The 27,978-nt window shown below is 42.1% G+C and overlaps 3 long non-coding RNA genes across 4 annotated transcripts in view; 1 reads left to right on the forward strand and 2 right to left on the reverse strand.

Annotated features, from left to right (window-relative positions):
* LOC120742134 overlaps positions 1-26,412 on the reverse strand; it is a 34,885-nt gene extending 8,473 nt beyond the window's left edge. Inside the window, exons 1-3 of one of the 2 annotated variants that reach the window (XR_005697776.1) lie at positions 15,094-15,104; positions 7,010-7,016; positions 1,084-1,388 (exon numbers count right to left, since the gene is read on the reverse strand). This is a non-coding gene — a long non-coding RNA (uncharacterized LOC120742134). Of the gene's footprint in view, positions 1-1,083; positions 1,389-7,009; positions 7,017-15,093; positions 15,105-23,990; positions 24,047-26,000 lie in introns of those variants that run through there. The other variant, XR_005697775.1, reaches the window with a different exon arrangement.
* LOC120742142 lies at positions 1,389-26,976 on the forward strand. The gene is made up of 2 exons (XR_005697786.1): positions 1,389-1,688; positions 26,558-26,976. It is a non-coding gene; the product is annotated as an uncharacterized LOC120742142 (long non-coding RNA).
* Positions 15,850-17,464, reverse strand: LOC120742139. The gene is made up of 2 exons (XR_005697783.1): positions 16,230-17,464; positions 15,850-16,141 (listed from the first exon to the last, which is right to left on the reverse strand). It is a non-coding gene; the product is annotated as an uncharacterized LOC120742139 (long non-coding RNA).
* Positions 26,977-27,978: the final 1,002 nt, after the last annotated feature.

The raw sequence follows: 27,978 nt of genomic DNA on the forward strand, positions 1-27,978 counted from the left end.
TTTTCAACATTTTCCAGCACATTACCATAAAAAGGATGCATATTTCACTTCGCATCACCTGAGTAAGACCACGTGAAAGGCCAAATTAATAAGTCTTCTCATCAGATATTGATGCTTCTTTCTTATGTGACACAAAAAACAGGAGGAGACAGATCTTTGCTTGTGTTGTTTTTTAAGTTCATTCATTCAAAACTAACTGTAAGACGCTTAACTACATTGCAGTCTGTGTTATTGTTGTAGACCTAATTATCACCTTTAAAGTGTTTGTGCTAATAACATCATGTAGAGTAAGACAGGCATAGAGAACAGCACTGACTGGGAGAGGCTTTGAACAGATGACATACTCAGATCAATTCAACACTTTAGACTTTAAAAATGCACAAGCGTCTTTCAAAAACCCATTTATTTAATCTATCATCATTGATATTATTATGTACAGTTAGAATGTACTGTTCATCTCCCTTAAATAAACAGGCAGCCTTAAAGTGTGAAATAGTCACTTGTCTACTGTCTCAGTGGCTGATAGTGCCCCACAGGCCTCAATGTCAGCTTGAAGCCATTATGTTTCAATTGTTTAATGATAAACAGATTTTGAATGAAAGCGAGGAAACTTCGCTAGCACAAAAAAGTGCCTATTCTTTCTTCCCATATGGTTCAGTCATATTACCGTCATTTCCCCCTAAGCTGTTCCCAAAGACACCAGGTTAATACTTGAAAAGGCTGCAGCGATACACAAAAATATCATCAATATTCTGTTTACTTGGTGACAACGTCGCTTTTAGCCTTCAATCAGAAAGCCTGACGTTGGCTAGTTAAGCATCGGGCTAACGTTTAACGCTTTCACTTGAGGGAAGTAACTCGTATTACTGCTACTGCTGTGTAATCTTGGTTCAATTCACAGCATATTCTACAAGTTACCCTGCAATAACTAACTGTTAGAATAGCGCCACCGTATTGTATCGCACTGAGTGCACTTCAATCCTTTATCCCGCGAGTTTGCTAGCTAGCAAAATAATAATACCAATTTTAAACAAATAACATGTGTAACGTACACACTCGAGAAAATTATTTACTAGTACTTACGCAACTCCCCCGTTGTGAAAACGTACAAATCCTTCTTGTATTTTTCCTTTTCCAGCAAACACTCATTAAAACGGCCTCCAGGCACATTAGCGCACTCACCCCCGACTGATCAGGGAGGGGGTGGGGGGTCACACATTGAAACAGACTAACGTGCAGAGGTACAGCCCAGGCAGAGAAATGTTGCTTTTAGACTTTGCGACTCGTTTTATTTCTCTATCTGATAAGAAAACTATTCAATCAGATAGTTATTTGTGGTGAATGAAATACGGTTACAGTTTCAAGAAGTTTTAAGCACCAAATCCGAACTCCAAGCACTGCAATATTAAAATCCAATTCAATTTCTTGTTTGCTCCGAAATCTACGACATGACTATATACAGAAAAGCTTGACGTGGTATGCAAAAAAAAAAAACAACCCGAAGACAATACAAATACATGAACAAAAAATGTTTTAACTGTCAGTTATGTCATTTTAAAATTTTCCAAAACTAACATTTTCTTTGATTGACTGATATTAAATTGATTAGGGTCAAGTCTAGTGTGAACAATATTGCACAAACAAGCACGTGTGCGCATGCGCACATATTAGAATCCCTTCGATCGCTTGTGACGTGGTAACTTTGCTTTGATCATTTCTGACGTGATAACTTTGCTTTGATCCAAAACCCATAAATAGGAGCGCTCACCTGTTACTTTATGCTTAACGGACGTTGACCTGCAGCAACTAAAACCCTGTCCAGAAGTTTTGAGAGCAATTTACGAGAGAAACCAAAACAAGTTCAGTTTTGTTTCTCACCAATTCACAGCGCAAACAGACACATTACACCATGTCAGCCAACCCATCCTTTGGCTCAGATGAGCTTGGAATATCTAAAGGGACCATTTTGGGAGATCACCACATGGTGGAGGCTTTCCTTGGAGAAGGAAGCTTTGGTGTTGTAACGAAATGTCGCGATACAAAAAAGAACAAAACTGTTGCTATTAAAGTCAACAAGAGCGACCCTGAAATTCTGCCCTGAAATTCTGCTCCAGGCAAAACTGGAAATTTTCATCCTGGAGCAGCTACGACGCTTGGATCCAGACAGGTGCAACATTGTCGAATGGAATGGCTATTTCCTCGATGGACAGCGCATTTGCTTGAATTTCGAACTCCTCGACCAAAGCCTGTGGGACTACATTGGGGACCGGAATAACCGAGGTCTCCCAATGAGAGAACTCAGGCCAATTTTGCATCAGCTCGCAAATGCTCTATTCCACCTGGGTTCTGTGGGAATAGTGCATGCTGACCTCAAACCTGGAAACATCATGGTTGTGAACCGCACTGAGTCTCCCGTCAAAGTCAAACTCATAGACTTTGGCCTCGCATGTCCTGCTTCTGCAGTGATTCCTGGTGACCGTGTGGGGACAATTGGTTATTGTGCACCTGAGGTTATGCTTGGCATTCCATACGACGAAGCAATTGACATGTGGTCTCTGGGGCTGGTAGCTGTGGAGCTTGCTACAGGGGTGCCTCTCTATCCTGGGGAAGACGATTATGACGTTTTGAAATTCATAATTGAAACCCAGGGTCAGCTACCAGATCATCTCCTAGAGTCTGGCTTGTACACTGACTGCTATTTCATCGAGGATAACTACTACGAACAGCGCTGGACATTTAAGACCCAAGAACAATTTCAATACGAGACAGATTATCGATCTAAAGAAACTCGATATATAAAACTTAAGCGTCTCGATGACCTCGAACAACTGCTGAAGGTTAGGCGAGGACCGGAAAATGGCCAATCATTATTTGTAAGGCTAATCAAAGAAATGTTGGCCTTGGATGCAAATCAGCGCATAACGACCTCGGAGGTTCTGAAGCATCCCTTTTTCCGCCCTGGCCTCTCAAGGAGAACCCCCTGCACTGATATGAATAGTACAGGGGGACAAAACCTTGTGCTCTCTCAGCAGCAATCATCGTTTGGGTGGCCAGAATTCTAGGGGAGCTAGAAATTTTTGTGGAAAAAAAGCCCAAAACAATAACATCAACAAAAACAACCAATGAATATGGTCTTAAACTTGGGCACAATTTGGCTTGAAATCCATCAACTAATCTCTCAATATTCAAAGCGGAGCAGCAGACAACTTACCATCACATCAGTCCTTCAATCAGACCTACAACAAACGTCTTCCTTCTCTCACCCCAACCGGTCGCAGCAGATGGCCGCCCCGACCTGAGCCTGGTTCTGCCGGAGGTTTCTTCCTGTAAAAAGGGAGTTTTTCCTTCCCACTGTCGCCAAAGTGCTTGCTCATAGGGGGTCATATGATTGTTGGGTTCTCTGTATGTATTATTGTAGGGTCTACCTTACAATAATACATACAGCCTTGAAGTGACTGGTGATGTGATTTGCTGCTGAATGAATTCGGAACTAATTGGAAATCTGGATATTAATTAAATAAACCTGCTTTGAGCATCAATTAATTGTTGTTTGAAATTCTTTATAAATATATAAATATATAAGTAGTTTTGGGTAAAATTGGGGTCTTTTTTGGAAAACAAGTCGAATTTTTTGTGAGTGTAGCTTGAATTTTTACAGTTTGTGTTTAGTGTTTTGAGACAAAGAGATGAGATTTTAGGAAATGTATTTTAGCAATTCAGAAAAATTGTAAATTGGTCATGCGATTGGTTTATCATGCCAATCAGTAGCACTTGTGCGATTGTTTTGCCCTCATATTTGGCAGTAAGCTGAAGACAGTTTCGTCTGTGTGTTGAAAAATAGTAATGCGCCTGCACCACATTGTCTTTTTAGTAAGTGTAACGGCATTGTAACAATAGAAATAGTAATTCATTCGATTACTAATTACTGAAAAAAGTACAGGCATTAATAACGGCATTACTTTTATCACCGTTGTTCCCATCACTGATGTTTTGTGATAAACTTCTATTTCCACATATATTTTATGAGTGAGAATTATTTATTAATCTCTAAATATTTTATTTTAAATATAATATTTTTTGACATACCTGCAAATTACAGCAAAATTAGAATACAATTGTATTGCATTTTGGAGGTCGTGGGCACAAAAATCATGTACAAATGCTCTGTGCATGTACAGTAATATTGATATAATGCTTGAAAAATTTGACCTTACAGCATCTGTGGAAGTGCTCCTTGTGTAGAACTCACAACCCAAACCTGTACTAGAAAATGAGATAAAACAGCTCAAATTAGCTTCAATGTTTAAACTGTTATTTGTATCTTTTCAAAGGGCAACGCTGAATGAGCATCAGCGCCCTCTGCAGTTTGTGTGAAAAAGTGAAAAGCTTACAGCACCTGGTATAGGGCTTTGCAGCTGACGTAACGCCGCAATGCATTGTGGGATCACGGCACCATCTTAGAGGGCCATGAATCAAAGCAAACACACAGTGTTGGAAGGACGACTGCCAGAACCATGCTTAAAATCAGCTCATAAGTCAAACGACTGTATCGAGACTGATTGCGCCCGGAAGCCAAGAGACAGTACTTGGAAAAAATAGTATGCATTGGTAATGTGGACCCGTATGAAATACGGCAGTGGAGTAGAAACCCTGAAGACCTACTGCCACTGTCCTACCCTGACACCTTCTCGTACCTTGTCTGTGGAGTCAGCGCATACATGGCGAATCATTTTCGGAATTATAAATCACTGGAGGTGCACATCTAATTCACAAACGGTTGAGTGCAAGATTTGGCCGTTTTTAAGCCTCCATGTTGTGAGTACGTTGACCATATGACCAAGATACAGCCAGAGGTTGCACATAACATTGACTTCTGCTCAGCAGCTGCCCCCAAAAGTTGCTCTAGATGAAAACATAAACACACTGCAGTGAAAGGCAAAAGGAGCCGTCCGCAAAAAAGGCAAATTCCACTTGCTACTCTGGAGGAGTTGTCACCGATAAGCTACTCCATAAACAGAACATAGTTCTGCTGCATCACACACTAGGATGTTTGTTCTAATTTTCTATGACCTCAGCGCATTGAAAATAAAACTAAAAGCCTATAAAGAGCAATATGAATTTCTTTAGAACTTACCGGAATGAAAATGTCAGGAGCACACCAACAAAAAATGATGGCAGAGAACTCGATATCAGCTCGTCTCACCGCTGCTACCCAAGCTTGATGTCTTCATTTGATAACATCAGATACATGAGAGCCCTCATGTTGCTTCCAGGAGGGGAAACGATAAAAAGAGAGCCCATTTTCCAGCTTATTCCCTTCCCAATCGTGCGATCTAACATTGCAACCAACAACATAGCAAGTACGAGCCATAGCTGATGTTTACGTGTGCTTTCGCTCCTGTAGCCCTTTGTTTGGCCTACTAACATGGTGGCTCGACCAAAAATCGTGGCTTCGTCCCCTCCCGTGACATCACGCTGGGTGGCCAGACACGCTGGTGTTAGTGATAGTGAATTTTATTTTATGCTTAAGGTTAGTTTCTCAAACTCCTCAAAATCTTAACAAATTGTGCCAATCCTTACATGTTGCACCAGGCTGATTGTGATCATCACAAGGGGAGAAGTCTGTGACAGAGGAGACAGAAGAGCAGCAGAGAGAGATGGAAGAGCAGGAGAGTGAGAGCCAGGGCATAGATTACTTTGCTCGCCCTGAACCTGCCATATTACAGGCCTTCTTAGATTACCACCCACAGCAGAACAGCAGCAGTGCAGTTGTGATGAGGGTGTTCAGCTGTAAAGATGGCACCAACAGGAAGTGGCTTACTTATTGCAAAGGACGCCATTTATTGTTCTGCTTTGTGTGTCTGGCATTTGCAAGGTGGACTGACACGAGCCCACAGGCATGAGTGACTGAAGATGAGTTGCAAATCAATGCTGAGAAATCATATGAGGCACAACATCATCCTGGACACAGTTATTGAAGCAATCCACAGACGATTTGTCATACATGGCCCTCTTCTTGCGGATTTGGCATGGTTGGACTCCAGGAAGTTTAGCCAGGTCAGAACAGTTTCTCTTCCAAGTAATGCATATCAAAACCTCAGCACCCGTCTACTTAAATTTGACAGGAGGGCTACAGTTAATAACCTTCAGTCAGAACTGAAACGTGGGGGAGAGTCATAGGAGAGGTGGAGAATAAACTTAACCTGGGTGTCTACTGTCTTGTGCAGTCTGGGAGATGATTGAATGTTAGGGTGGGTACAGTTTCCTCTGTGGTGGGGTCGGGTGGGCTGCCCCGGGTCCTGTGGGGCGGGGTGGTCCTGCTGCCGTAGGTTCCGATCTGGATGGGCCTGGGCTCCCTTGCCTTGATGGGTGCCGAAGGACGGGAGTGCCTACTGGGGTCAGCGGGTGAGCGGGGGGCATCTTTCTCCTGCCTTCTTTTCCTCCCCTTCCCCGGCTGCCTCCCTCTTCCCGCTCCAACACACCCACCCACACAAGTAGGGCCTTGGGGTGCGGGTGTGTCACCAGGGTGCAGGGGAGGCACCCCCCCGTCCCCTTCTGGCCACCTGTGCCTCAATTTTATTCCACAACTTAGACATCCACATTACTCACACTCTCATAACACATACATATAGGGCCTTGAGGGTGGGCACGTTAAAGGTGTCCAGTGGACGGTCTGTGTATTCAACCCCACCTCTGGCGCCGGTGCCCACCTCTCAATTTTAAATCCATGTAGACATTGAGGGTTCTCGGGAGAGGCCGTGCTAACACCTGCTGCTCTGCAGCAGCACCATGCTCTCCTGTGTTTTAAATGCACCTTAGAACAACACGCAGCAACACTACACATGGGCGAGAGGAGAGAGGTTTGGGGTCCTCCTTGGGCTTTCGCACTCTGGGGCCTCTGGATGTCTGGAGCCTGGATCTCCTCCATGCCTGCTTCATGCCCTGGGGGACGGGGCTATGGCTCTCTACATCCTCTTGCAGACCATTACATGGGAAACCTTTTGAATACGAGCGCACTGATCCACACAGGTGTGCACACGGGTGTTCACTGTTCATAGACATAAACTACACCTCTATTGGCTGCTACTTCCAAGCACATTGTGCGCTGTCGGTCCTGCTTGCTACACAACAACATTCAATATTTAGTATTTACTGCTGTTTACACTTAGCTAGATTAACATGATGGTGTTGTGTTTCGTATGTTGCTTTGTCTTTTTGCTTGTTTTCTCTTCTTTTTCTCTCAACAGGTGATCCAGGAGATTTTTTTTCCTCTTCTTTCTCTTTTTAAGTGCCCATTCTCACTGCCCCTCTTCCCTTCTGTTTTTCTTTTCCTTCATCTTTCTTTCTCCCTTTCCTATCCCTCAGTCATGTCTGTCCCGTCTGTAACAACTGAAAATATAATATAATAAAAAATAACAACAAAGGTTGATCAAATGGACCAATACGGCAAGGCGGTGATGATCCATTTGGCAAAGTAAATCCATTGGGTATCCTTGTTGGTCTTCAGGCAACAATTCTGACGGCTAAAGAACCAAATGGGACAGGCAAAAAAAAAGAAAAAGAAAAAAGAACTGAAACGTTTTGCTGAACAGTGGGAAAGGCTTAAGACATCACATGTAGATGACTACAGGACCAGAACAGCAAAGGACAGATCTGAAGAATGGGACGAAGAAAGTGAAATTGTGACCAAAAGCTGTGGTTCTTGCAAAAATTGCCCACTGTGCTGCTATCAAATACTCAGGCGGTTCATCATGCTGTCTGATGCCTATCGTCTCCTTGGGCTGGCATACAAGTACCTGCTGACCCTCTCCCTCACTCAGGTTGCCTGTGAAAGAACATTCTCCACACTCAAGTTCATTAAAAGCAGAGCCCGAAGCAGCTTCTCTGCAAACAAGCAGGAGATATTTATGCTGATGGCCACTGAAAAGGACATTCTCATGTCATTGGACTCTGACAAGGTCATTGACGGGGCAGCTGAGAAGAGTGACCTGCTGAGAAAGCTCCTTTTGTAACGTGGTGAGGTGGAATAAAAATGAGCAAAACATTCCTAATTATCTATTGTTAATATTAAATTCAGCTTTATTGTTATTACCTAAAGTACAGAATACGTTTAGTATCTAGCTTCACTTCAGACAAGTCAAGAGCTCAGCAAATGCTTAGAATTTGTCCATCTTAATAGATAGAATAAATATGAGATTGGGGTATTAGGCATTTATAAACATGTATTTGTATAGTCTTAATCTGTCGTTGTTTCGTTTCAGATGCTGTCAGTCATTTTTGGAGGCTTGAAGTGTGTTCATTTTAAGTAAGTACTATATGGAATATGATTCAACCATTTTTCTAGAGTAAACATACCAGTACTGTAATGGTCTGAAAAAATCTATTAAGTGCAATTCTTTCTCAACCTTCACTGTCTGTCCTTTCACTTCTTAAAGGTTTCCATGTCTTAAGATATGTTCAGTGTTGCATGGTGTGGATGTCACTGTAGGCATGGCAGACCGTGGGGATGTGGGGAAGGAGGACCCAGACGCGGTGCTCTGTGTATAAACAGTGTGTTTATTTACAGTGTGTGGAAATAACAACAATAAATCCCTGCGCTTTCCCCTGACTCCCGTGTCGTGTCTCTCCGTGAACAGTCCGTGTCTCAGCACTCCTCGTGTTGGCTGCTGTCTGGCGCTCCACACTTCTCCTGGGGACACAATAGAAGCAGCCGTCAGGACACATTTAACCGCAGGCATACACACACTAACTAAGCTCAACTGGATGACTAACGTGGAGTCTCACACAATGATCCCGCGTCGGTGGGAGCTCCAAGACTCTCCTAAGTAGCTCCCCCGATGAGGCCTGATCAGCAGCATGTGTGTGGTTTCGGGTGTGGCCAGTCCCCTAGCAGGGCCACACCCACCAGGCCTGAAGGCGCCTGTAAACGAGTGCTCAGACACACAGCCACCCACACACACATATGTAAAATCATAGAAAAGAGGTAGCAACACCAAAAATACACAAGTAACATAAGTCTATTACTGCTCAGAGATCCTGGGTCGCTCAGACTCAGGACCCTGACAGTGGAAGTGTTGTAGGTGACCTTTTATTGATGAGATAAGATAAGATAAGATAAGATAGAACTTTATTAATCCCTCGGGTGGGTTCCTCTGGGAAATTCGACTTCCAAAAAAAAAGCACAGCAACGACCGAAGTTACAGTTACAGAATTGTTATATATATATACACACACACACACACACACATATATAAATACAGAGACAAATATAAATAAAAATAAAATATACGAAGGGGATAAATAGAATAAATAGGAATAAAAAATAAAAATACAAGTGAATTGCACATTTCAAGTATTGAGTCTATTGCACTGTTGACTATTTACAAAAGGTATTGCACAAGGTATTGTACAGTGAGGTGAAGAGGCACTACAGCTTAGTTGTTCCCCCCTCCTTTGTCCTCCTGTCTCCCCTCCCTCTCCCCTCCAGAGAGGAGTTAAACAGTCTGATGGCGTGTGGGACAAAGGAGTTTTTAAGTCTGTTAGTTCTTGTCTTGGGGAGAAGCAACCTGTCACTGAACAGACTCTTCTGATTGTTTATGGCCGTGTGCAGAGGATGCCCAGCATTGTTCATAATGTCCAGCAGTTTTTTTAGTGTCCTTTTCTCTGCCACTGTCACCAGAGTGTCCAGCTTCATGCCAACCACAGAGCTAGCCTTCCTGATCAGTTTCTCCAGCCTGGATGAGTCCCTCTTTGCTGTGCTGCTCCCCCAGCACACCACAGCATAGAAAAGTACTCCAGCAACCACTGACTGGTAAAACATCCTCAGGAGCTTCCTGCAGATGTTAAAAGACCTCAGCCTCCTGAGGAAGTACAGTCGGCTTTGGGCTTTTTTATACAGGTGCTCTGTGTTGCATGACCAGTCCAGTTTATTGTCCACCCACAGCCCGAGGTACTTGTACTTGTTGACCACCTCCACCTCCTCCCCCTCTATCTGAACCGGCAGTGGACCTTCTCTGGACCTCCCGAAGTCCACAACCAGTTCCTTAGTCTTTGAGGTGTTGAGTTGCAGGTGGTTTGTGTGACTCCATGCGACAAAGTTCCTCACCAGACTTCTGTACTCCTCTTCCTGATCATCCCAGATACACCCCATGATGGCCGTGTCATCTGCAAACTTCTGAATATGGCATAATTCAGAGTTGTAGCAGAAGTCAGAGGTGTACAGGGTGAAGAGAAGAGGGGACAGCACAGTTCCCTGTGGTGCTCCTGTGCTGCTGACCACAGTGTCAGACGTGATGTCCTTCAGCCTGACGTACTGTGGTCTGTCGGTGAGTTAGTCGGAGATCCAAGCCACCAGGCAGGGGTCCACCTCCATCCTGTTCAGTTTTTCCTGAAGCATACAGGGCCGGATGGTATTAAAGGCACTGGAAAAGTCAAGAAACAGGATCCTGACCGTGCCTTTTCCCCCATCCAGGTGTGAGTGGGCTCTGTGTAGGAGGTACAGGATGGCATCCTCCACTCCGACACCCGCCTTGTATGCAAACTGTAGTGGGTCCTGGGCATGTTGTACCTGTGGTCGGAGGAGGTTGAGGAAGAGCCGCTCTAGAGTCTTCATAAGATGTGACGTCAGTGCCACCGGTCGGAAGTCATTCAGCTCATTGGGCCGGTTCTTTTTGGGGACCGGGACGATGCAGGATGTCTTCCATAGGGCGGGCACTCTCCCCAGTCGCAGACTGAGGTTTGAGTGAATAGTCTTTGGCGATACAATTCAATCACAATCTGTCCTTTATAGATATTAATATTCATCTACTCTTTGTTCCTTTCTGTCCAGTTTTTCAGGGTCTAATCATACATTGTTTGTTTGTTTAAGAGGTTCTCTAACATACTAGTCTAGTCCAATCATCTTTCTGATATCCTTCTTCAGGCCAATTAGCCTCCACTCTGTGTACTTTAAATCCTACTGCTCATCTGTCAGTCTTCCAAATTACAGATTAGCTAACTGTTACCATTAATGTTTGCTTTTTCTAATGTTTTGGACTTAAATGATTTAAACGATTCGAATTCACTGCAAACAGTGGCTCCATACAAGCATATGGTTCATGCATATATTTAACAAATAAAAGATGCTCGGTTCATTTCTGAGAGGAGACAAATCCCTTTAGGGTTGCCTCATGAAGGACGCCCAGTTTAAAAGATAAAGATGAAAGTAACTGTATCCTGTGCTAGGATTATTATCATATTATTACAAAGAGACATGTTAGAAGAAGACATGTTGAAACAAAAGTGAAAGTTACCTCTTCTTCTGTTTTTGTTTAACACGAATAGTGACAAGTGGAGCTACACAGGCAAAGACCATCAACACCACTGCAGCTACTACAATGATTGAGGTGGAATCTGTGAGACAAGTCAGTGTTATTAGATCGTAATTAAATGGACCCACTTATCATTCATCTGTAAATATATGACTTAGATTTTCTCACCATCATCATCAGGTGTTTGTTGGACCTCAGGAATCGTCACCATCACCTCTCTGTGAGGAGCAGAGAGCACTCGTGCTGCACATACCACCTGTGTGCTGTGTTTACGTGAACCTGAGAGCACAGCTGTAGTGGTGACAGTGAATGTAGCGTTGGTGTTGGACACACTGACAGTGTTGTACTGTGAGAAGCTGAGGTCTTGTTGTGAGACACTGAGTGTTACAGTGGGAGCATTCATTGATTCATTCATTCATTCATTCATTTACATGTCTTTCCATATGGAGCATCTGTTGTAGTAAAAGTTTATGGAAATAATTTCTCAATCTCTATTGAATCTCTTTATAACTTCAGAGACAAAGCTCTCATATTTATGACCTCTTTTTAACCATTTTTTTTATTATTACGAGTAAACTTTTTCTTGTTTCAGCCACAACACACAGCCTTAAAACACAAATCAGATTACACGGAACACAGCTTACCTTTAGAAAAGACCATTAAAAGAGGAAATAAATGCATAAACGCGCAGTCTGCCATGCTGTAAAGGGAGACAGGTGGTATTCATATACGCACACTCGTAGCGTGAGGTTTTGCGTGCGTACGTGTGTTTGGTCACGTCTCAGTGCGCTAGTACAGCCCCATCAAGGTTCTACTGGGTTTTCATTGCAAGGCAGTGTGAGCTGCTGTGTAAATCTCTGTTGATACAGACTGATTTCCCCCCCACGGGTTTAATATTTGTTAACTTTTAAATGCTAAACTGTGGCTTTATACTTCAGCAGGAGGAGCCACTCCAGTTATTTTTTATACTGCTATGTTTAATTTTAGTTCCTGGAAGTCTCAAATTGTCCTTAGACACCAGTGATTACTAAACACCGGGAAGTGTTCAGTAGTCAATGGCGAAGCGCTGTTCATTGGTGAGAACTGTCGGCACTAACTTTATTTTTATTTTGCAACACATTCCCTTCTTGTTTTCGTCCTTCAATGCTTCTGCTCGTTTCTGAGCTGCTAATCCACGCTGTTCTTGGCAGGTAATTACTGAAAGGAACTCTGACTGTGTCTTTTTAAATAAACGCACCGTTAGTAGATGATTTAAAGGTAACGCCCACGAGTGAATATTTATAAATGAATCATCATGCTAATTTGCTCTCCAGAGTTTAGTCGCTAAGCTTACAGAGACAGACGTCAAAAAGTGATTTCCGATGTTTACAGGTGTTTTTAATAGTTAATGTCTTTACTTATACAGGTAAATAGACTTTAGTGAATAGGATTTACAAAGAGGTTATATATAAAATGCAAAACTACCTGTTTTTCAAGTATCTTTATGACTCTGTGTCATTGCACCAAAATTATAAGCAATCCAGTCCTTTTTAGATGTTTAAAAATATTTTTACAGAACTGTTGTTATATTTGTTGTCTGCTGACCTTTTGGCCAGATCACCTTAAAAAAGACATTTTTAATGTCAACAAGATTTTTTTTAACCGGATAAATAAAGGATATAAAAAGTAACATTGCAAAAAACTGACTGCAGCTTCTAACTTGTAACAGGAATGTCGTGGCTCAAGATGACTTGATATCATTTATGAGGGATAAATCTGATATATATCACATATTATGAGGCAACAAATTATTTACAGCAGTTTAAATACAGGCAATCACTTTTTGGCAAAATACTGGAAATCAGTTTTGGCAGACAATCACTTTTAGGCACAACAGAACGTTCCTAAATCTACTCGTGAGATGTCATGATGGCAGCTTTGATCACTAATTTTGTTTTTACTCATTTTATTCTATGAAATACTTTTGACGTGACTACTGAATTTCAACCAGTTAAACTCACTGATGTATTTTACTTTCTGTCTTAGGACGACAAAAATAGACGTACCGGAGTGCCACAGCCCCACATCTCTGCACACACTGACTCCGTCATCTCTGTCTTTGTTAGTTCATCAGTTCAGTTTTCCTGGCACGAATTTGCAGGGCTGAACAATAACAGCACGAGTTTAGATTCTGTGTCCACTGCGGTTAATCTGCCATCATTTAGATTATATGACAACAACCTTCAAATCTGAAGTCTCAGAAATCTGCTTCATGTACAAGTTCCTCCAATAATCAGGGCTAATATCACCAAATTGTACATAAACAGACTTTAACATGTTAAATATTTCTCAAATATGGGGAAAAAAACAATATAAAATACTATATTAATAACAAAATAACTTAAAAAACAGCTACAAATTGCTTGAAACATTTGCAATAAAAAATACAAAACAGCTTTATTGTCAGTACATGAGGACACAGTTACAGCGATGTTGGAGTGGTCAAAAGAAGACAGAGATATGAAGTAGAAATATTCTATACAAATATTAAATAGAAGAAAAAACAAAGTTATAAAAAACGTTAATAATTGAAATCTGCAACAATATTCACACAAAGTGTAAAATGCAGAGTTAACTGTTTAATAGGTAAAGTTTAGGTCTTGCAGTCGAACAATGATCCCAAACACAGCAGCAAATCTACAGCAGCTGAAAAGCAAAGTCCAGACCTCAACCTGGGACATTCAGAGAGCTGTGCTTAAATAAATGCCCACAAACCTCAAAGAACTGAAGCAACGTTGTAATGAAGAGTGGGCCAACATTCCTCCACAACAATATGAGAGACTGATAAAGTCAAGCAGAAAACAATTACCTCACATTCGTGCTGCTAGAAGTGTTTCTAGTTATTCACAGGACTGTAGTTTGAATTTAAAGAAATGTGAAAGTGCACTGAAATTAACAAAGTTATTGCAATTTTAAAAAAAATCAAGAAATCTAAGAGGAAGAAACAATGTAAACCACACAAACTCTGTTCCTTATATTCTCCACATGGCAATGCACATAACAGACATAAAATATATGCATTTATCAATAAAAATATACAATTTTTCCATAGTCATAGCCAGGCCCGATTACTGCCAAACCTGTGCTGAATCAATCACTTAAATAGGACCTGTCTGACAAAGTAGAGTAGACCAAAAGATCCTCAAAAACTACACATCATGGCGCAATCCAAGGAAATTCAGAAGCAAATAAGAAACAAAGTAATTGAGATCTCTCAGTCTGGAGATGCAACGTCAAGATGAACAGAATCCAGTTTCTGGGATCCTGAAGGAGAATGTCTGGCCATCTGTTCACGACCACAAGCTGAAGTGCACTTGATCCAAAGCTCACCAACAAGTCCACCTCTAAGCAGCTTAAGTAAAACAAAATAAAGACTTTGGAATGGCTTAGCCAAAGTTCATACGTGAATCTGATTGAGGAGCTGAGACCTTGGAAAGGTGGTTCATACTCAAAAACCCTCCAGTGTGGCTGAATTACAACAGTTTTGCAAAGATGAGTGGGCAGAAATTCCTCCACCACCTCGCAAAGGACTCATTGCCAGTTATCCCAAACGCTTTATTGCAGATGTTTCTACTCAGGGTGGCCCAACCAGTTATTAGGTTTAGGGGGCAATCACTGTTTCCACACAGGGCCATAATAATGGCCGCCTTAATAATAAACGCCTTGATTTAGGAACTACTTTTAATGTTTACTTGTGCTATTTTGCAAAAAATAAAATCTCTGCAAAAACATCAAAACTGCTGACCGTCTGACCTCAATATGAAATTATTAATCTTTTGACAAAAAACATTTAAATTTGTAAAAATTAAGAAACCATAGAGGAACAAACAATGTTGTTTGCTACATTCTAACATGGCAATCCAAATAACAGTAATGCAAACATATATATTTATCAATAAAAACAGATCGCCTTTCACTGTTACAAAAGTTAAGTATATCAATGTTTGTTCAGCTTTCATAAATGTAAGTTTAGAAGTACATTGTACATTTTTTGGTAAAGTCCAACTTCTTTTAATACATGCAACACATTTCAGAACATTTGGGACAAATACAACAAAAGACTGGAAATACTTCTTAAAAATCTGGTGAAACATTTTAAAGCCAGTGGGATTAAATGGGAGACATAAAATTTAATACTAGACAAAGACCGATTGAATCATGAAGCAAAGAATTAATAACTAAATCACAAGTAGAAAATGTTATGCAGATATTATTGGATAGATTTTGGTGTAGAAAAAAATGACAAGAAATCAAAAATGAAAGTTATCTGGTCTTTTTCTGTAAAGAGTAGCCTACTGCAGAGCAGCAACACTGACAAAGACCATCATCACCAATACTGCAGCTAATACAATGATCCAGGAGGAAACTTGAAAAAGCAGGAAAAATGTGACACTGATCAAAATGAATACATCAATTATTGATCAAAGAGAAAATGCATACTACCACAATGCATTGTTATTGCATCTCAGTTTCTCACCATCACTGATAATCTGACGTCTGCTGGACCTCAGGAATCGTCACCATCACCTCTCTGTGAGGAGCAGAGAGCACTCGTGCTGCACATCCCACCTGTGTGCTGTGTTTACGTGAACCTGAGAGCACAGCTGTAGTGGTGACAGTGAATGTAGCGTTGGTGTTGGACACACTGACAGTGTTGTACTGTGAGAAGCTGAGGTCTTGTTGTGAGACACTGAGTGTTACAGTGGGAGCAGGTCGACCAGTGGCTGAACAGGAAACAACCCACTCTTCAGTAGAGTTTGACTCTCTGACATCAACAACAGGTTCATGCAGCTCTGTGATGGATTGACAAATATCATTACATCAAATCATTACATTAGTTTGAGTCTCCTGTTGTTGGTTAAAGAAGGTAAAAGTTCTTACCATAAACTTGGAGGCAGGTTCTACAACATTTGTCTCCACATCAGGAGAGATTTTCTGCCATGTGACCTGAAGGACGTCTTTAGTCTCCAAGAGCTGACAGCTGAATTCAGCATCTTCTCCCACTGCTGCCAGCACAGTCTGCTGTGTTTGGACCACTGCTGTTAGAGCTGCATGGAGAATAACATGAGTTAGAGATGTGGAACTGAGAGGTATTGATGGGAAGGATTAAACAATAATTCGGGTCATGGAGTAGTCTGTGTTTTAGGCTCAAACAAATTGACATGTGGGTACCACTTAAATGTGATGTAGACTATAAATATAAACCTGACAGTCATTGTTTCATACTGTATGTTTCAGGTACATTTTCTATAATCTATAAAAAGTAACACAATTCAGTTAGCTACCAACTAAACAAAGAAAGTCAGACAGACGTACAGATCATGTTTATATTGGTTCTGTTGGTCCATGACCAATTCTGGAGGTCTGTACTGCATTTGAACTTTTTCAACAATTTGGAGGTCCAACCATGATTTAAGCTGGACATCAATATGGCGTTCAACATTAGAACCTTGGACTTGATGTATATTTTTTGGACATCATGTAGATATCTATGACAAGTGCAGGGAATTTACAAGATTAATTGAGGTCATATTTTTATTTACAAAATATCAATATTGGGATTACAAAACAATCCCTTCAGTGGACCAAAAATGAATTATAAAACCCATCACTTCAACATAACCAGTACCAGGACTGGTATTGACTGGTAACTCGTGCTACTGTAGAAATTCCCATTGATTTTCTACATTTTCCCAGAGGCCTCCCCTTCTGTGGATTACTGGTATGTTATTTATTAATTTGTGCTCCAAGTTCAGTTATTTCACTGGGGAAGCCCCGTAATGCCCACTTCTTCATTTCTGTACTGTTTGATCTTTCCCTTTAACATGTATGTAACTTTGGCTTGTTGAGATTTTAGCATTACTTCCGTCACCAACATTTTAATGCTATCTTTACTCTGTTATAATCATCTCTCTGTCTCAGGCATAACTGACTGAGATTTCTTTGGAAAAGTTCTCACATTTATGACCTTTTTAGGAGCTTCTTGTTTTGTTTTGTTTTCCTGTCACAATAAATAACTTAAAAAACCAAAAATAACTATATGGAATAAAACTTACCTTTTGAAGAGGCCATTAGAAAAACTAACAAATGTATAATCCCACAGTCTGACATGTCTCTGTCCCCTCACTGGCTATTATACAATACATAGAAACAAATTAGAGAATTTCACTTTGTCCCTTCCTTGCGGAAATTCCCAGCTGTGAAATATACACAAAGTAAAGTACAAAAACTTCCCAGTGCAGTAGAGTGTCATCTGTGCATTCCTTGCAGGGCTGAAATCTTTTAATCATCCATCTAAATCATTATTTTTCTGCATTTTGAGAATTCAGTAAAGCCTCTTCATCGCTTGGTAAATTTTATTTTTTAATACCTGCTACTCGAATCAGAAGCTGAGTTGCTCTTGGATGAATAAGTCACATAAATAATATATTAAAAAAAACAAAAAACAAATATATGTATGTAGTTAATTCTCTGCCCTCTTTTATGGGTCGCCAAAGCAGATCACCTGCCTGAACTTCACCCCATCCATCCTCTGCTACACCAACCCTCTGCATGTCCTTTACTCCATCCATGTATCTTCTCTGAGGTCTTCCTCTTTTCCTCCTTCCAGGCAGCTTCAGCTCCAACACATTCACCCTCCCTCCTCTGCTCATGTCAAAAAGAACATAAAGTCACGTGTCTGACCACCACCATCAGTTTCAGCTCTCTGCTCTTCTACTCTTTCACATAGTTACAGATATGGCTGATCTCTCAGGTGGAGGCAGTATTCATCCAGAGGAGAGCTGCTTTACTACAAACTAATACACCATGTATGTTAGATGGGCAGAAAAATGGCATCCAAGAAAGTAATAAGTTCTAATAGTGACCAGTAGAAAACCACCACACTCACACTGAAAATAAGGTACACAAGATTTATTTTTCCTCCAAAGCAGACTGGTGGCTGAGGACACAGTTCCGGTCTGCAATCCAAGGCCCAAAGCTGCCCAGATTATTAGCCTGGTTACAAACAGGAAAAGGTGGTCACTAAGAAGAACAAGCAGCCAAGCACATACAAATTTTGCATCTTCCTGAGAAAGACTTTCCAACCGCCTTATCAGGCCTTGTGTTGTTAGAGAATGGGTTTCCACACCAGATCCTGGGAGTTCAACTCTCAAGCTCTTCTTCTTCAAGTCTTGAACTCCTCTCATTGGTTACCTGCGAATTCCAGAATAGGGTGTTGCTCCTTGAACTCAGCACACCAAAAGTTTCCAATCCAGTCTTTTTATCACAACAAGTCCACATAAATCCTGATTAAAACGAGTCCTCCCTCCAGTGTCATTTGATTATTTTAAAAGGAAAAGCTTCCAGGCCAGGTTAAAACGATTTTCCTTTGAAATGTTCATTTCTCTAACTGGAGTCTCCAATTTTAACTGGCTTCCCTTCTGCAACTGTGATCTTTCAATCCATCTGTATAAATCTGTAAATAGTCACTGTACCACTCTATTATAAAATTCTTGACAAATATCTGTTGTAATTCTTCTATTCTTAATACTTAATAAATGGTAAAGCATTTAATACTTTAAATGCTCCAGCTCTATTATCCCCAACCCACCCAAAACTATTTTTAAAATCTTTTCTCTTTCCCAACAATCCTCTAACACTTTCTTAACAGGATGATTTTTATTATGACCTTTCAAATGTATCCAATTGTTAACTATTAACTAGTTGTCTTCTAATATATAGTGGAATTTCTTCTGATTCTACTTGTAAAGCACACATTGGCATTGTTTTAACTGCCCTTAAGCAAAGTCTCAGTGCTTGAGCTTGGATAACATCCAAACTTCTTAGCCAATTTTTATCCACTGACCCATATACCACATGCCCAAAATCGATTCTTGAGCAAATTAACGTGACAGACCTTTTGTCAACCCTGCTAAAAATGTTATATTAAGTACCTTTTTACTTTTCCCCATAATATGCTTTGTGATTTTTTTTAAAGTTAATATCTTATTAAAAACTACACCCAAAAAACAAAGTGTATATTAATCTGTATCATCTTCATAATCATATCATCTTCCAGACCTAAAAGAGGATCCATTGTCATCTACTTCTACAATAAATGGCTTATGGCTCTCTGGGTGAATCAGAACTGGAGCAGATGAAAACAAGTCTTTGAGTTTGGCAAAAGCTCTATCAGCTTCGTGAGACCGGGTGAAGGGGAGCTTTGTGGAGTTAAGTCGTGTGAGTGTGCTGCTGCTACCTGACTGTAGTTGTGGATGAAGCACCGGTAGTGTCACGGTCCTGGGTCTCCTGACCCAGCGTTTTTAGTTCTTTGTGATGTTTGTATTATTGTACTCGTGTGAGTTATTCTATGGTTTCTAGTTTTGATCCCTTGCCCTTCATGTTGCTCTGTGTCCCCTCTGTTCTGTGTAAGTCTGTGTCTGCATGTTTGAGTTCCCCTCTGTGTCTCTCGGTTCTTAGAGTCCTCTGCCTTATGGTTTATGTCTCTGTGTTTCTTAGTTGCTGTCTCCACTGTCAAGTTCGCGTCTCTGTGTGATCCTTCCTGTTTTACTTTGAAGGTCCGTGTCTTATGTGAATGTGTCCTGCTTTGCTTCCTTGTCTCATCAGTTCTGATTTCTCCCAGCTGTGCCCTCCTTCTGTGTCTCATTCCCCTCGTTACTCCCCAGTGTATTTAAACCCTGTGTTTCTCTGAGTCAGTGTCGTGTTGTCCCTCATGCTGTGTGGATCTCCCTGTGAGTTTTAGTCCATTGTTTCCCAGTTTAGCTTAGTTTACTTTGTATGCTCGTTTTTCTGTGACCAGCCAATAAAGCTGTGATTTTGAGTTCATCCCCTGAGTCCTGCATTTTGGGTCCAACTCCTGCCTGCCGCACAGCGATTCATGACAGTACGACGCGACCAGACATGGACCCAGCAGCACTCAACCCACCAGAAGAACTGCGTCTGGACATAATCTACTCCGTGGAAAGACTCCTGCATCTGTGGCTCGAACATGAGGGGAAGGAATTTCGCCGTGCTGTGGAAACCAGACTACAGCGTTTAATCTCTGGTCTTCCCTGGCTACTCAGTGCGCTCCACCCACTCGAACAGGATTTAATCCAAAATGAGCTCCACCTTCATCCCCCAGCTACTACTGCCCACCTGCCTGAAGGGCCGGATGTGGAGCTGCTCGGCCCGTCAGAGCCATCATCAAAAAAGAAACGACGATCACGCCGCCAGCGCGCCACCCCACAGCCGGCGATGTACAAGTCCGAACGTCCGGCTGTGGGGTGGCGCGCTGGCGGCGTGATCGTCGTTTCAGCCGGACGTTCGGCTGAAACGACGGACGTTCGGACTTGTACATCGCCGGCTGTGGTGAGTAAGGACTCTTTTTCTGTGTCGAACCGTGGGTTCAGGAGGCTGGGCAACTAAGCTCTCTTAGCTGCCCAGCCTCCTGAAGCTCTCTTAGCTGCCCAGCCTCCTGAAGCTGCGTCTCCTGTGTCCCCGCTGGCACAGCCATTAACTCCACCACACGCTCCATTTTCACCTCTACCATCGCCTCAGTCATCAGTTCGGTCTGCCACTCAGTCGCCCTGCCACTCAGTCGCCCTTAGTTCCATCATCCACACTACCACCTGTTTCCCTTCCACCATCACTACACCCTGCCATTCAGGCAGCCACTCCTCCACCCGTTACACCTCCACTACAACCGCCAGTGCAGCCTCCAGTGCAGCCCTCACTGCAGCCCTCACTGCAGCCCCTCACTGCAGCCCTCACTGCATCCCCCAGTGCATCCCCCAGTGCATCCCCCAGTGCATCCCCTCAGTGCATCCCCCAGTGCATCCCCCGTGCTCATCATACAAAGTGGAGATGGGGGAGTGATGGTCTTGTAAGGGTGAGCGGGCCTCAGTGTGCTGGGATTCCTAGAACATCAAAGTTCTCAAAACGAAAGTAAAAAAACGTGTTAAGACTGTCTGCCAGATGATATGTTGAGTGGGGGGGGGCTGGGGAGGGTAAGGGGGCGCCGCTGCGTAGAGGATGATATTACTGGTTCCTTTCGTGCTGTGTGTGGTAGCCCTGGGCCATTGTTGTCAAGATACCAAGCCAACGCTTTGGAGGTGTTTACTGCTGATTCTGCCTCAGCTTATGTCTATACACCGCATCTTGGCTATCTTTATGGCAGCCCTCACCTTCTTCCTCATAGTCGCATAAGTGGAACTTCTCCCCCCTCGTTAAAAGCAAGTTTCCTTTTAAGAAGCATCTTAATATCTTTAGAGAGCCAGAGGTTTGTTTATTAGGGAAAGTCGTAGTTCCCCCTCCTGGGGGACCCCACTTGGGGAAAAAAACCACAGAGTCTTTGCAAAAAGAGATGTGCTACACACCACATCGGTGAGTTCATCCAAATCAAAAGTGCTCGATATGTGAAACAAGGACCAGGTTCAGTGCAAATCGAAAACACACGAAGGGCAACACAACTGTCCTGTTGTCCAGAACATTAGGCCGCTTCACCAGCCTTCTCCCTCAAATCGAACAGGTCTGGAAGCAGGGAGGAGGTGAATAACATGTGAAGCCGAAGAACCCTAGCGCAGGTTCCGGCCACAGACTTATATGCCCCACTTAATTGGGACATTAATACAAAAACCAAGCGTTTTGTTATTCCTTGTAGGACAATGACATATTGAAAGAATGGGGGTTCAGTGATTTTCTTTAAGATGACAATTGTTAAAACACCAAGAAAAAATTAGGAGGCATCAGGGGAAGAGTCTGCAGATTGTGGTAACAATTTAAAAAATGGCGGTCGGCAGCAACTTATAAAACGCAGCTTTAGGATTAATGTAAACACATGACAAAAATTTGAGGGAACCTCCGTCGGTAAGTAAAAAGAGGCCTACAGATACGGAAGGAGGCGCGATGTCAGGAAGACACAAAACGCTCCCGCACAGTAAAAGTTATTACACCAGCCCTGTTGATAGTACAAAACAAACCCATCCCTCCGTGAGATTGGCTGTACTTAGCTCCACAGTCCGATCCAAGCTGAACAGGGGTCCGCAAGCGCTGATTCGCAGTGGTGTCCTGTCCATCTCGGTCAGCCACTCTCCGGGAAGCCGGCCATCAACAAGAGCCATCAGACAAGCGCGCATCATACAAGCGCCATCAGACGAAGCCTCCCGGTATTCCCGTAGATGGAAGCAACATTTCCTGTAAGTCATCCGGTGTGGGTGCTAAGAGATTGGAATTGGCCAGAATCATAGAAGGATCAAGGAACACGATTCTTCATCCAAGTTTTTTTACACGCTGAAGTGCGACACGCCTTCTTTTCAGGCGTTGTCCCCTCAAGCGTCGGGCGTTTCCAAATGAGGTCTTTGAACCGGGCAAAATAATCCTCACCAAGGAATCACATCTTGTCCGATCATTAGAAGAGTCGTACATAGACAAACAGGACCACGGAATCCAAGGAGTTCCTCGCGTGTATAAGTGAGTAGTCGTGAGAGTGAAATGACTCAAGGTGAATAGTCGCCAGACAACAATAAAAACAAGGTGTAGAAGATCTCCATCGCGGCAAAAAGTTAAAAACACGTTAAGAACAAAGGTAAAAACAAAGTTAAAAACAAAAAAGAAAAGGCCATAACGCCTGCTGCAGGTCGCCACAAGAGCAGCGCCCTCTCAAAGGCTGAGCCACCTCCAGCATCATACTGTAGAAAAATCTAGTGGAGGGAGCTGAAGTTTCAACTTTGCCAAGGGCAGTCAAGGAGAAACGTACAGGATTTAGAGAGTTTCTGTAAGGACAGAGGGTTATGTTGTGTGTTCCTCAACTGTAAAGACTGGGGCAGGTACTGGAGACGGGTCGGTCATTTTGCCTGTTGCTCTGAGGTGCGTCCAACAAATAAACAAATCAATGTACCAATAATAAAACACCTCTCCCCGCCACTTAAGTTGGTTCAACAGGAAGCTAAAAGTTTGTTAGCTGTTTAAAGTGTTCAAAGAACAGCAGGAGCTCGGTGTGAGGCAACAGTGGGCCAAAAAACACAAGAATGACCTCCAGCAAGGACAAAATGTATCCTGGACGCGTCTCGGTGAGCATCTGTCATCACTGTGTAGGTGTAGCACAGTGTCTGTGTGTGCATGGCTGGGCAAGAGAGACAGCACAACTGAAAGCCAGCACTCAGACGAGGACCCGGTGCATCGTCTGTCTCATCTCAGCCAGTTTACTTACAAACTCTTTAAGTTTGAATTTTAAAGCCGACAATGTGCACAGGGCAGTGATATTTAAAATGAAGGTAAACTATTCCAATCTCTGCAGCCCCAATTGTGTATCTCACACACACACACTAAGTTCTCCTCCTGACTTCAGCCCAACCGTTGAGCGCGATGACAATAGACCGCAGAATTTTGCTGCTGTGTAATTAAATTGAGACGTGGGGTCAAAATTCCCACCTAGATTGAGTGAGATGAAATAGAAATCGGCTCTCCTCTAACTGACTTTATAGAAATAATTACAGAAGCTGCATTTATAACTGTTATTAAATAACAGCAGCACACGAGAACTAAAGTGTAATCCCAGCACATTTCGCTTCGCTTGCACTGATTCTTTAGAGATGACGACTGTGGGTGGGTAATTAAGGGCAAACAATATACAAGTCGCGTGAAAAATGGAGGCTGCATTACCTTTCCAAAGCTTCCTTTCCCGATGGCCCGCAGTATCTGGAAGTGGTCAAAGTTTACTGTGGAGAAAATGAGAAGCAGTTAGTGAGAACGTGTCAGTTTGAGCTGAGCTATAAAACAGGGAACATGACATGTACAGCACTGTGCAAAAGTCTTGAGCCATCCCTCATTTGCTTCCAGGGATCCGGACTTCCCTGTAATCTTTAAAGTGGTATTAAGGAATAGCTCTCCAGGCTTTTTAAAGTGTTTCTGATTTTTAATCCAGGGCTTGTATTTGACCACTTTTTGTCTGTTAAGACCCTTCACACTAATCTCTGAAACATTCAAACATAAACAGACACCTAAGTCACGGAAAGGACCAGAAAACTTAACAAAGAACCAATTTTAAATTGTATCTGTACACATTTACTTGCAGCCTACTGCAAAAAAACAAAAGCCCACATCATTTGTTCTCACTTCTTTAGTTGAAGAATGCAGTTAATAACACCGTTAACACAGACTGACCTGGCAAAACACGAAAAAATAAGGGGGTGGTTCAAGACTTTTGCTCGGTACTGTATGAGAAATGCAAATGTGCACTTCACAATGTATCGCTGCACTTCGGCAGTACTGTGAAGATTAAATGTTTTTTCCTTCCCGATGCATGTGAAAGGTTAAGACTTACATCTCCAAATGTACTGGAACTGATTTGAACCAGAGGACTCAGCCACACTGTTACTATGTACTGCATAAACACGTTTACCGATGAAGGTAAAGCAGACGCTGTCCTGACTGTGTGGCTAAATTTTGTGCTGAAAGCATCAAATCAATTGAATATGATTAACTTGCTATGAGAGGTTTTTACTCCAAGTGTGACTTTTTCTGGCTTCATACACCTTTCAGGGTCAAATTCAAGCACTTTGTAAGCACGTTAATGTCCATTTTCAACATTTTCCAGCACATTACCATAAAAAAGGATGCATATTTCACTTCGCATCACCTGAGTAAGAGCACGTGAAAGGCCAAATTAATAAGTCTTCTCATCAGATATTGATGCTTCTTTCTTATGTGACACAAAAAAACAGGAGGAGACAGATCTTTGCTTGTGTTGTTTTTTAAGTTCATTCATTCAAAACTAACTGTAAGACGCTTAACTACATTGCAGTCTGTGTTATTGTTGTAGACCTAATTATCACCTTTAAAGTGTTTGTGCTAATAACATCATGTAGAGTAAGACAGGCATAGAGAACAGCACTGACTGGGAGAGGCTTTGAACAGATGACATACTCAGATCAATTCAACACTTGAGACTTTAAAAATGCACAAGCGTCTTCAAAAAACCCATTTATTTAATCGATCATCATTGATATTATTATGTACAGTTATAATGGTACTGTTCATCTCCCTTAAATAAACAGGCAAGCCTTAAAGTGTGAAAATAGTCCTTGTCTACTGTCTCAGTGCTGATAGTGCCCCACAGGCCTCAATGTCAGCTTGAAAAAGCCATTTTTTTCAATTGTTTAATGATAAACAGTTTTGAATGAAAGCGAGGAAACTTCGCTAGCACAAAAAAGTGCCTATTCTTTCTTCCCATATGGTTCAAGTCATATTACCGTCATTTCCCCCTAAGCTGTTCCCAAAGACACCAGGTTAATACTTGAAAGGCTGCAGCAATACACAAAAATATCATCAATATTCTGTTTATTTACCTTGGTGACAACGTCGCTTTTAGCCTTCAATCAGAAAGCCTGACGTTGGCTAGTTAAGCATCGGGCTAACGTTTAACGCTTTCACTTGAGGGAAGTAACTCGTATTACTGCTACTGCTGTGTAATCTTGGTTCAATTCACAGCATATTCTACAAGTTACCCTGCAATAACTAACTGTTAGAATAGCGCCACCGTATTGTATCGCACTGAGTGCACTTCAATCCTTTATCCCGCGAGTTTGCTAGCTAGCAAAATAATAATACCAATTTTAAAACAAATAACATGTGTAACGTACACACTCGAGAAAATTATTTACTAGTACTTACGCAACTCCCCCGTTGTGAAAACGTACAAATCCTTCTTGTATTTTTCGTTTTCCAGCAAACACTCATTAAAACGGCCTCCAGGCACATTAGCGCACTCACCCCCGACTGATCAGGGAGGGGGTGGGGGGTCACACATTGAAACAGACTAACGTGCAGAGGTACAGCCCAGGCAGAGAAATGTTGCTTTTAGACTTTGCGACTCGTTTTATTTCTCTATCTGATAAGAAAACTATTCAATCAGATAGTTATTTGTGGTGAATGAAATACGGTTACAGTTTCAAGAAGTTTTAAGCACCAAATCCGAAATCCAAGCACTGCAATATTAAAATCCAATTCAATTTCTTGTTTGCTCCGAAATCTACGACATGACTATATACAGAAAAGCTTAACATGGTATGCAAAAAAAACCCCGAAGACAATAACAAATACATGAACAAAAAATGTTTTAACTGTCAGTTATGTCATTTTAAAATTTTCCAAAACTAACATTTTCTTTGATTGACTGATATTAAATTGATTAGGGTCAAGTTTAGTGTGAACAATATTACACAAACAAGCACGTGTGTGCGCATGCGCACATATTAGAATCCCTTCGATCGCTTCTCATATGTGCGCATGCGCACATATTAGAATCGCTTCGATCGCTTGTGACGTGATAACTTTGCTTTGATCCTTTCTGATGTCATAACTTTGCTTTGATTCCAAAACCTATAAATAGGAGCGCTCACCTGTTACTTTATGCTTAACGGACGTTGACCTGCAGCAACTAAAACCCTGTCGAGAAGTTTTGAGAGCAATTTATGAGAGAAACCAAAACAAGTTCAGTTTTGTTTCTCACCAATTCACAGCGCAAACAGACACATTACACCATGTCAGCCAACCCATCCTTCGGCTCAGATGAGCTTGGAATATCTAAAGGGACCATTTTGGGAGATCACCACGTGGTGGAGGCTTTCCTTGGAGAAGGAAGCTTTGGTGTTGTAACGAAATGTCGCGATACAAAAAACAACAAAACTGTTGCTGTTAAAGTCAACAAAAGCGACCCTGAAATTCTGCTCCAGGCAAAACTGGAAATTTTCATCCTGGAGCAGCTACGACGCTTGGATCCAGACAGGTGCAACATTGTCGAATGGAACGGCTATTTCCTCGATGGAGAGCGCATTTGCTTGAATTTCGAACTCCTCGACCAAAGCCTGTCAGACTACATAGGGGACCGGAATAACCGAGGTCTCCCAATGAGAGAAATCAGGCCAATTTTGCATCAGCTCGCAAATGCTCTATTCCACCTGGGGTCTGTGGGAATAGTGCATGCTGACCTCAAACCTGTCAACATCATGGTTGTGAACCGCAGTGAGTCTCAAGTCAGAGTCAAACTTATAGACTTTGGCATTGCATGTAACACCTCTGCAGTGATTCCTGGTGACTGTGTGGGGACAATTGGTTATTGTGCACCTGAGATTATGCTTGGCACTCCATATGATGAAGCAATTGACATGTGGTCTCTAGGGCTGGTAGCTGTGGAGCTTGCTACAGGGGTGCCTCTCTATCCTGGGGAAGACGATTATGACGTTTTGAAATTCATAATTGAAACTCAGGGTCAGCTACCAGATCATCTCCTAGAGTCTGGCTTGTACACTGACAGCTATTTCATCGAGGATAACCACAACGAACAGCGCTGGACATTTAAGACCCCAGAACAATTTCAATACGAGACAGATTATCGATCCAAGGAAACTCGATCGATAAAACTTAAGTGTCTCGATGACCTCGAACAACTGCTGAAAGTTAGGCGAGGACCGGAAAATGGCCAAACATTATTTGTAAGGCTAATCAAAGAAATGTTGGCCTTGGATGCAAATCAGCGCATAACACCCTCGGAGGTTCTGAAGCATCCCTTTTTCGACCCTGGCCTCATAAGGAGAACCCCCTGCACTGACATGAATAGTACAGGGGGAGAACTCCTTGTGCTCTCTCAGCA

Source organism: Simochromis diagramma, unplaced genomic scaffold (genome assembly GCF_900408965.1).
Source record: "Simochromis diagramma unplaced genomic scaffold, fSimDia1.1 OVJJ01000373.1, whole genome shotgun sequence".
In the NCBI taxonomy this organism is placed as follows: Eukaryota; Metazoa; Chordata; class Actinopteri; order Cichliformes; family Cichlidae; genus Simochromis; species Simochromis diagramma.